Source organism: Cibotium barometz, chromosome 4 (assembly GCF_041138505.1).
Source record: "Cibotium barometz isolate CiBa-2024 chromosome 4, ASM4113850v1, whole genome shotgun sequence".
NCBI lineage: Eukaryota > Viridiplantae > Streptophyta > Polypodiopsida > Cyatheales > Cibotiaceae > Cibotium > Cibotium barometz.
This window is the reverse complement of record NC_141049.1, coordinates 9,444,470-9,453,046: the sequence shown is the minus strand read 5'-3', so window position 1 is coordinate 9,453,046 and position 8,577 is coordinate 9,444,470.

Below are 8,577 nucleotides of genomic sequence, written 5' to 3'. Positions count from 1 at the left end.
GAGATCGGGATACCATCAAATAAGGATGAAGGAGGGTGATGAAGAGAAGACGGCATTTAGGACCGAAAGAGGATTGTTTCATTTCATGGTTATGCCTTTTGGTCTCACGAATTCCCTGGCCAACTTCCAAGCACTCATGAATAGAGTGTTGGCTCCTTTCTTGTTCAAATTTATACTTGTGTTCTTTGATGACATATTGATCTATAGCAAGAGCAAAGAAGAGCATTTGGTACATGTGAAGCAAGTTTTTGAAGTCATGAGGAAGCATAGATTGTTTGCAAAGGAGACAAAGTGCACTTTCATGGTGAATGAGGTTGAATACCTTGGACACTTGTTGGTGGGAGAAAATGGCATTAGGGCTGATCCAAAGAAGGTGGCATGTGGTGTCAAAGAATGGCCAACCCCTACTAATACAACTCAATTGAGAGGATTTTGGGTCTATCTTCTTTCTATAGAAGATTTATGGAGCACTATGCATCAATTGCGGCACCTGTTACCGATCTACTTAAGAGGGAAGCTTTCTTTTGGGATGCCATTGCCGACAAGAGTTTCAATGAGCTCAAGGCTTTACTTACATCAGCTCCTATTCTTGTTTGTCCGGATTTCTCAAAGACATTCTAGGTGAGAGCGGATGCAAGTGGAAGAGGTCTTGGGGCAGTTTTGTATCAAGAGCATGGTGTCATTGCATTTGAGAGTAGGAAGCTTTCCGAGAAAGAGATGGAATTGCATGTGTATGAACAAGAGATGTTGGCTATACTTCATGCAATCAAGAAATGGCATCACTATCTTTATGGTGCTCATTTCAAGGTGAGAAGTGATCATAGGGTGCTGAAATTTTTTCTCTCTCAACCCAATCTTTCTCCCAAGCAAAAGAGATGGTTGGCTACACTTCAAGGATATGACTTTGAGATATCCTATACTCCGGGAAAGGATAATGTAGTAGCAGACGCATTGTCTAGAATGTGGGCTTACACCTTGACATCAATTATGGAAGTGTATAGTGAATGGATAAAAGGGATACAAGAGGAGTATCTTGTCAATGAGAGTGTTGCCCATATTTACAGAAAATTACAGCAAGGAGATGGAGAAGAATTTCCTCATTATAAGCTTTGGAATGGTCTACTATGGCACAAGGATAAGGTGTATTTGGTTCCAACCTCATCCTACATTTCTAAGGTGCTTCATGAGATGCATTCTTCACCGCTTTCGGGACATCTTGGTGTTCTCAAGACATTTGACAAAGTGAGCAAAAGCTTCTATTGGAAAGGCATGTGGAGGGATGTCAAGAAGTTTGTTTTGGAATGTGTGTCATGCCAAAGGAATAAGGATAGTCACCAATTGCCAGTGGTTTACTTCATCCTTTGCCTATTCCGGATGGAAAATGGACTCACATTTCCATGGACTTCATCACGGGCTTGCCAAAGACGAAGCATGGATGGGATCAAGTATTTGTGGTGGTGGATAGACTCACCAAATCAGCTCATTTTATTGCTTCCAAGACTACTTATGGGGCCTCTCACATTGCCAAGCAATTTATGGAGCATGTATTCAAGATACATGGTTTGCCACTCAACATAGTTTGTGATAGAGATACCAAGTTCATGGGCACTTTTTGGAGGACATTGTATGAGAACTTGGGGACTCAAATCACTCCTTCTACAGCCTATCACCCTCAAATGGATGGGCAAACGGAGTGCACAAACAAATGGCTCGAAGTGTACTTGAGGCACTATTGTCATGACATGCAAGCATCATGGGATGAATGGCTTTACCTTGCTGAATTTTGTCATAATTCAAGCAAGCATTTGAGTATTGGGATGTCACCCTTCGAGACTCTTTATGGGTATCAAGTGCATGTGCCATCTATTGCCTTCCATGAGGATAAAATAGTTAATCCTTTAGCCAAGGAAGAGTTGGAAAGGATGAGACAGCTTCTTCAATTATGCAAGGATAATATGAAGAAGGCACAAGAAGTCATGAAGGCAAATGCGGATGAGCATAGACGCAAAATGGAGTTCAAGGAAGGTGATTATGTGTTGCTCAAGCTTCCTAAGAGCCGTCACAATATTCTCAAAGGGTCTTCCAATTCCAAGTTGGCACATAGATACTATGGACCATATTTGGTAGTCAAGAAAGTGGGTGATTTGGCTTATAAGCTTGACCTACCTCCTTCTACAAGGATTCATAATGTGTTTCATGTATCCAACCTTAAGAGGTTTGTGGGCTCTCTTCCTCAAGAGATTGAAGAGTTACCACCGATGGATGAAGAAGCAGGGATTATCTATGAGCCGGAGAGGATTGTGGACAAGAGGACAAGGGTTTTGAGGAACCAGAACATTGATGAATTCCTTGTGAAATGGAAGCGCTGTGCATTTTTCAAGTCTCTTAGTGCTCAAGAAGCCATGGAAAATCCCACTCTTCCCCATGCCATCATGCCCAAACATTATCAGATAATGAACAAACTTTACAAGCATGTGGGGGGACCCTGCCCACATGCTCGCAAAGTTTGGTCACCAGTCGATGTTTGCAAAGTTATGTAATTCCCAATGTGCATTTTTCAAGTCTCTTAGTACTGGAGAGGCCATGGGAAATCCGGCGCTTCCCCAAGCCGTCATACCTGAATGATAGTGACCAAACTTTGCGAGCATGTGGGGGGGGAGCCCCCCACATGCTCGCAAAGTATAGTCACCAATGAGGATAATGTTCGATATATCAAGACCAGTGTGCATTTTTCAAGTCTCTCAATGCTCAAGGGGCCATGGAAAATCTCACTCTTCTCCATGCCATTGTACCCAAATATCATCCGATGGTGAGACCAAACATTGTGAGCATGTGGGAGGGACCCCTCCTCATATGCTTATAAAGCTGGTCACCATTGGACGATATTCGTAAAGTCAAGTAGTGCCCACTATGCATTTTTCAAGTCTCTTAGTTGCTATGGAAAGTCCAACCCTTCCCCATAACCTTGTACACAAACATCGTCCGATAGTGACCAAACTTTGTGAGCATGTGGGGGGTCTTGTCTAATGGCAGTGACCAAACTTTGTGATCATGTGGGGGGGCCCACATGCCCACAAAGTTTGTTCACCATCGGATGATATTTAATATATCAAGTAGCACCCCATGTGCATTTTTCAAGTCTCTTAGTGCTCAAGGTACCATGGGAAATCCCGCTCTTCCCTATGCCATCGTACCCAAACATCATCCAAATGGTGACCAAACTTTGCAAGCATGAGGGGGGGACACCCCCCTCATGCTCAAGGTACCATGGGAAATCCCGCTCTTCCCTATGCCATCGTACCCAAACATCATCCAAATGGTGACCAAACTTTGCGAGCATGAGGGGGGGACACCCCCCTCATGGGAAGAGCATGTGGGGGGACACCCCCCCACATGGGAAGAGCAGGATTTTCCATGGCCTTTGGAGCACTAAGAGACTTGAAAAATTCACACAGGGCACTACATGACTTTGTGCATGATCACCGTGCGATGTTAGAACATAGTTGGTGCATTTGTGAGGCGCTCTTCCCCATGCCATCGTACCCAAATATCATCCAATGGGGACCAAAATTTGTAAGCATGTGGGGGGAGACCCTCCCCACACACTCGCAAAGTTTAATCACCATCAAACGATGTTCGTATTTTGTATATCAACTTTGTTTTAAGATTTCATATTTTTAAATTGCATGTGGGGTGCAATTGACTTTGCGAACATCATCCGATGGTGATCAAACTTTGTGAGCATATGGGGGGGTCCCTCCCACATGCTCGAAAAGTTTGGTCACCATCGAATGATGTTTTGGGTACGATGGCATGGGAAGAGAAGGATTTTCCATGGTCTCTCCAACACTAAGAGACTTGAAAAAATCACACAGGGGCACTACTTGATATACTAAACATCATCCATGACCAAACTTTGCAAGCATGTGGGCGGGTCCCCCCCACATGCTCGCAAAGTTTAGTCACCATCATCGGACGATATTTGTGTATGATGACATGGGAAAGAGTGGGATTTTCCATGGCCTCTCAAGCACTAAGAGACTTGAAAAATGCACACAGGGTGCTACCCCCCAATGCAAGGAACTCAAGAATATAAAATTGAAACCAATACCCTTTTCTATTAAAATGACATATGAATGATAGATGAAACCACCATTGGGCTTTGTATAGGACAAACAAATATCCACATTACGTGATTTGTTTTTCTTGTAGTGTTTATTGTTTTTAACACGGAATAAATTTTGGGTTCTTACCCCATTCTCTTGGAAAGGCTATGACTATGGTAGGCAAACACTAAGCATAATTGGGCTACTGATCAAATCACCACATCAAAAGCATATTTTGCCTTACGTTAGCTCAAAGCAGGCTTTGTATGTGTGGATAAACACCCAGCCATTTGAAAATACAACCGGTCGTGAGTTGTATTTTTGAGAGACCAAAAAAATCCTTTAAAAACAATCCAAATCTAGCACCAAAAGAATCTTTGACGTGCCCAATAAAGTAGAACTTTAAAAAGAGACTTTTTTGCTTAACTTAAAATATACTTGCAAGTGATTCATTCGCTAAATTAAAAATTTGCCAAATTTTCCACTATTTGATGTCTAAGTACAAGCCTATCAACTACAAAATCTTAGAATATTTCAAACAAAAAAACATGACACAAAAGTTGCATTAGAGACTCACAACAAAGAGCTTCACTTTGAATACAAAATTATTGCTATAGTTACTATAAAGCAAAATATAACTACTTTTACCGCACAACTTCAATGTCATTAAATTAATCTTTATTGATTAAAAAAACAAGTCTAATTACGAGACAATTCCTATAAATGCTTCAATAGTGACAACATTTGACCAATTTTTTGAACCAATCTCAAAACGCAAGCTCCTCAAAAAGATTTGTGATGCTAGTTTTGAATACAAACAAACGTTGTTCAAAACACTCTCAAAACCTAGAAATCCTTGAACACCCCCAATGAGGATTTAAATACCAAAAATTGTTTGAAACTACAAGTGTCTAAATCTATTCTAGCACATGAAATTCCTCCTCTTCGTGACTAACTTCTTCATCAGTTTGCTCGCATCCTACAATGAGTGGTGTTGACTTCGTAAGAGGAATATCAATATCCACAGTATGTGGATCTTCACAAGGCTCAAGATCTGCAAACTACATTTCATCATCAAGTCCAAAGGGAGGTGGAGGTTCTCCAGACGCATCCACCACTCTTGGGTTTGCTGCCATGTTTTTCATTCCAACCTCTTGAAACTCATTCGGCAATTCTTTCATTGCAGTGACTCGTTGTTGAATAAAACGAACTTGAACTGGATCTAGCTCAACAACAACAACATTCCTTCCTTTTTTAAGAGCACTAATAGTGGTTGTTCTAAGAAAAAAAGAATCAACATGGTAAAGCTCACTTAAATGAGCAATATAAAATATGTAAAAAGTTAAGGTTGCATGATTACCTGTCCCCGCAAAAAGATCTATGGTTCACTCTCCTTTTAAAGATAGAAGCTCAATTAAATCCATCATCAAAAGTTGTAGTTTCCAACATCAATTCAAAATAAAAGAAAAAGAAGCTGAAACACGTTTGTGGTGTAAGAAGTACTCTAACTCAGAGGCATGGCATCCTCAGGATGGTTCGAAGTTTTTACTCAGTGTCCCAGCAAAAATGCTTTTGGCATCAAGCATTGAAGCAACAAAAGCTTAAAAAGAAAAGTGAGCCATCAATTATCAGCAATGTTTGATAGAAATTAAAGAGACCATACAATCAGCACGTGTATTTTCTAGCTTGCTCACTTGGATGGTGGAATACATTTTTTCATGAGCAAGAAATCGTGATTGAGGAAGTTCAAAGCAATTCAAGATCACTAATGAATCTGGAGCCCTTTATTTGGAGGGTACAAGAACTTGAAGACCGTGATGATAATATTCAAATGCCAAATCAACAATCAGAATTGCCTGAAGAATTGCAAACATTGGTGCATGGGGAGACTCACGAAGCGTATGTTGGTGCTAGAAGGACTAGTCTATGAAGGAAGAGAAACACCAGAAGACTTTGAATGATGCTGCTGTTAAAACAACGACGGCTGCAAGAGAAGGAAATGTGGGAAGGAAATATTGAGGAGCTCACTGTAGGTGCAATGATTGCAGTGTTAGCAATAGATGATGAAAGCGGATGTCCTTTTTGGTTGGCAAAGGTACTTAAAGTCCTTGAGGAAAATGGAAAAGTAAGCTCAATTGAGGTCCACTGGTACAAGGTCAATGGAGATGATGCATTATCAGGAAAATATTATCCAGAGATGATTCGAGTAAATAAAAAGGGAAAGAAAACAAATCGTAGTCAACGTCACGTGGATAGCCTAAGCATGGAGGATGTGGAAGTTCTTGTTTATGGTTTTACCTTGAAAAAGTCAGGTCATCTACGAGAACAAACCAAAAAAATTCTTCTAGAGAAAGTCAAAGATTTAACACGAGAGGCATAAGACCTCTCATTGTAACCAATTTTGTGGACATTATTATTTTATTGCAAATTGAGTATTTTTTTCTCAAAAAATGTGTGATTTTATGAGTAACTCTATTATCTTTCAAAGTATTGAAGTGTAAAACTTGCACTTTTTAACAGTTTTTTTGAGCTTTTTAGGAGCTCGTGCTCTTTTTGGTTTTAAAAAAAGTATTTTTTGAGATATTTTAGCAATTTCAAAAATGGGTTGTATTTTTTTTGGTTTAGTTGTACTTTTAAATGGCTGGATGTTGATAGATGTTTGTGAAAAAGTATTTTACTATCTCAAGCTAATGCTATCAATCACACCAATTTGCAACCACTAAATCGGAACAAACATTTTCATGTGTTTATAAATGCTATAGACATTGCCATTGGTAGTGATCTTATGCAGGATTCCAAAGAAGGCTAGTTTTTTTTTCTATGAACATTGCCTCTATTGACATTGCCATTGGTAGTGTTCTTATGCAGGATTCTAAAGAATGCTAGTTTTGAGCACCTATTGACATTGCCATTGGTAGTGTTCTTTTAGTTTTGAGTGGTTTACTATGCAAGGAAATATGTTATCAAGTGCTAAACAAAATTATTCCATAGTTGTAAGGGAAGCGTTGGGGATGATTTATTGTGTCAAAAAAAACTCCATCTGAATTATATGTTATCAGGAAAAAAAAATTACATGTTGATCATCAAGCATTATTACTTTTGGTTAACAAACCTAACTTAATAGAAAAGTTGGTAAGATAGAAGAAGTGGATGGTTCTCCCACATACTAGCCAAGAAGTGCTCCAATATTCAATTTGGTGAGTATGTGGCTAGTATGACACCAGTATGTAAAAAAGGATTAAATTGGCTAGAAAGAGTGGATTTAAATGAAAAGAAAGAAATCCTCAAAAATAAATACCGTTTTTTAATGTGGATGTTCAAAAGATCATTTCTCAATATAATCAATGTGTCCACTCGATCCATCCATTAGATGAACCCAAAGTTCCCAAAGATGTTAATTTTTTAATGGCAACAAAAAGAAGCCCACGATGAGGAACATCATATTTAGGGATCATATTTAGGGAGTCAAAGAAGATGATCTCAAAGAGTCAAATATGGGAGATGAAGATTATATAAATAAGTGCAAATTTGGATCCATATCTCAAGGTAAAGTTATATGAATTACTAACATCCTTCTTCTTTTTTTGTTCTTGAAGCTACAAGGTAAAGTCATATGAATCACTAACATCCTTCTTTTTTTTTGTTCTTGGAGCTACAAGGATATGAAAGGAGTGGATCCTGAATTTTCATCAATTAGTAAAGTTCTATGTAGATGCTTTTTCTTGGAGCTACAAGGATATAAAAGAAATGGATTATATTAACATCACATCAATTTAAATGAAAATATAATGCTTGTTATCAAGAAAACAGTAATTCAAATTATGTGAAGCAAGTAAAAGAGGAGGATGATAAAGATGCCAAAGGTCAAAGTCAAAAACAAAAATTACATGAAAAGCATTGTAAAGGATCCTATGTTGAGCGATCTAAGTGGCATAATGCTTGTTTGTTGGGCCTTATTTTATCAAGAAAATAGTGGTACCATTTCAAATCAGCCAAGCAAGTGAAAGAAGAGATTGATAAAGATGCCAAAGGTCAGAATCGAAAATAGAAATTACATAAAAAGCATTGTAAAGGATCCTATGTTGAGCGATCTAAGTGGCATAATGCTTGTTTGTTGGGCCTTGTTATAGGATAGATGAGAGTGATTTATCAAGAATTTGATTGTGATAAAAAGAAACATTGTTGATGAAGGCAAGCTTCACTACTTCACATCAGGACAAGGTGTCTTCAAGTTTTAGTAGCTTCAAGTTAAGTGAATAAATACTCTCTCAAGTGTCTCAAGTTTTAGTAGCTCTAAGTTAAGTGAACAAATACTCCCTCTTAAATTTTAGTAGCTCTAAGTTATATGAATAAACACACTCTCTATCTCTCAAGTTAGCTCTAACTTAAATGAATAAAATAGCAATTTAACATCTAGGTCCCCATCAAGAGATCCCTATTTCCCACACTTCACTGGTGCTACATATAGATA